General features: G+C 45.6%; 1 non-coding gene across 1 annotated transcript; it reads right to left on the bottom strand.

Moving 5' to 3' along the window:
* Nucleotides 1–2,182: 2,182 nt before the first annotated feature.
* Nucleotides 2,183–2,257, bottom strand: Trnat-ugu (transfer RNA threonine (anticodon UGU)). Its single transcript has one exon. It is a non-coding gene; the product is annotated as a tRNA-Thr (tRNA).
* Nucleotides 2,258–2,590: the final 333 nt, after the last annotated feature.

The raw sequence follows: 2,590 nt of genomic DNA, 5'->3' as shown, positions 1-2,590 counted from the left end.
GCCTTACTTGCGTTCTTGTGTCCTTCTCATTTCAGTCATTATAAACATACATAATTTAACACTTGCCAATAACATTAAGTACACTACTGGCTGATACAATTGCTACACCACGAAGATGACGTGCTACAGACTCGAAATTTCTCCGACAGGAAGAAGATGCCGTGATATGCAAATGATTAACTTTTCAGAGCACTGACACAAGATTGGTGCTGGTGGCGACACCTACTACGTGGTGACATGAGGAAAGTTTCCAACCGATTTCTAATACACAAACAGCAGTTGACCGGCGTTGCCAGGTGAAAAGTTGTTATGATGCCTCGTGTAGGGAGGGGAAATGCGTCCCATCACGTTTCCGACTTTGATAAAGGTCGGATTGAAGCTTCTAACTATTGCGATTTTTCGTATCGCGACATTGCTGCTCACGTTTGTCGAGACCAAATGACTGTTAGCAGAATATGGAATCGGTGGTTTCAGGAGGGTTATACGGAACGCCATGCTGGATCCCAACGGCCTCGTATCACTAGCAGTCGAGATGACAGGCATCTTATCCGCAGAGCTGTAGAGGATCGTGCAGCCACGTCTCGATCCCTGAGTCAACAGTTGGGGACGTTTGAGACAAGAAACATCTGCACGAAGAGTTCGACGACGTTTGCAGCACCATGGACTATCAGCTCGGAGACCATGGCTGCGGTTACCCTAGACGCTGCATCACAGACAGGAGAGCCTGCGATGGTGTACTCAACGACGAACTTGGGTGCACGAATCGCAAACCGTATTTTTTTTCGGATTAATCCAAGATTTGTTTACAGCATCGTGATGGTATCATCCGTGTTTGGTGACATCGCGGTGAACACACATTGAAAGCGTGTATTCGTCATCGCCATACGGGCGTATCACCAGGCGTGATGGTATGGGGTACCATTATTTACACGTCTCGGCCACCTCTTGTTCACATTGACGGCACTTTGAACAGTGGACGTTACATTTCAGATGTGTTACGACCCGCGGCTCTACCCTTCACTCGATCCCAGCGAAACCGTATATTTCAGCAGGATAATGCACGACCGCATGTTGTAGGTCCTGTATGGGCCTTTCTGGATACAGAAAATGTTCGACCGCTGACCTGGCCAGCACATTCTCCAGATCTCTCACCAACTAAAAACGTCTGGTCAATGGTGGCCGAGCAACTGGCTTGTCACATTAATCCAGTCACTACTCTTGATGAACTGTGGCATCGTGTTGAAGCTGCATGGGCAGCTGTACCTGTACGCGCCATCCAAGCTCTGACTAAATGCCCAGGCGTATGAAGACCGTTATTACGGCCAGAGGTGGTTGTTCTGAGTACTGATTTGTTAGGATATGTGCACCCAAATTGCATGAAAATTTAATCACATGTCAGTTCTAGTATAATATATTTGTCCAATGAATACCCGTTTATCATTTGCATTTCTTCCTGTTGTAGCATTTTTAATGGCCAGTGGTGTAGTTGACATCACGTTTTTGCATAACATGAGGTACCGGAGTGCGCGTAACCTTATGATTATGTTAATCAAAATTCGAATAATAGAATAATGATGAAGAGTTCTAAAACCAGGATAAGGACAAGTGTGAGGCCGCATCGCCACACATTGTAAATAGAGGTGAAGTAGGTTTAGTATCCATTCGTCTCTTAGTGTATCGGGGTCAGACTGAAAAACTCAGACTCTATTGTGGTGGTATTTTCGTTTGATCATTGTGATAATAGTTACGCCGGATATCATGAAATACTGTAACGAAATACACTGAAGGGGCGTCCGATAAGTAATGCTGTGGTATCTCTTGTCGACTGATTTTGTTTGAAAAAATTCGTAATTTTTTGAGGATAGCGTGGAATATTCCCTTATTAGGCCCTATGGTGTCATGAAGTTCCCACAGGTAGCGGCGCCATACATAACCTTCAAAAAAGCTTGGTTAACTACCTGTTATGGAAAAAAGCACGGCAAGTCGTTGGGAGAGACGTCTGTCATCATCGCAACAAAGCTGCTCAAACCTGTCCCATCTTCCACTTACCGGCCGTTCACACGCAGCAGTGACTCTTGCAATGTTGGACTTTCGAACACATTCATTTGGCATGATAGTGAAAGCAATACCATTATCTGCTGATGGGTGTTGATATAGATCAAGGGGGACAGTTCAAAATGTGTGCCCCGACCGGGACTCGAACCCGGGATCTCCTGCTTACATAGCAGATGCTCTGTCCATCTAAGCTACCGATGGCACAGAGGACAGTGCGACTGTAATGATTTATCGCCGGCATGCTCCCCGTGAGGCCCACATTCTCAACATATAGTACACACACTACATTCGTAGTACCCCTGCCATTATACCCATTACTCGCAGCAGACAGTCCACCGAGTCCCTTAAGAGTTCAGGCAAATCGTGTGCACCCACACACAAGAAGGTCATCTGCCGGTTAGCCTTAAACAATATGAAGATACTATCTGTTCTTTCAGACATGTCCGAAAGAACAAATGCCATCTTCATACCATTTATTTGAAATGATCGACGGATCAAAATCAGACACCTCGCTGCTCAATTTGAGTCTTTGCTG

Source organism: Schistocerca gregaria, chromosome 2, assembly GCF_023897955.1.
Source record: "Schistocerca gregaria isolate iqSchGreg1 chromosome 2, iqSchGreg1.2, whole genome shotgun sequence".
Classification (NCBI taxonomy): domain Eukaryota; kingdom Metazoa; phylum Arthropoda; class Insecta; order Orthoptera; family Acrididae; genus Schistocerca; species Schistocerca gregaria.
The sequence above is the reverse complement of the archived record's forward strand: the minus strand, read 5'-3'. Positions and strand labels throughout refer to the sequence as shown.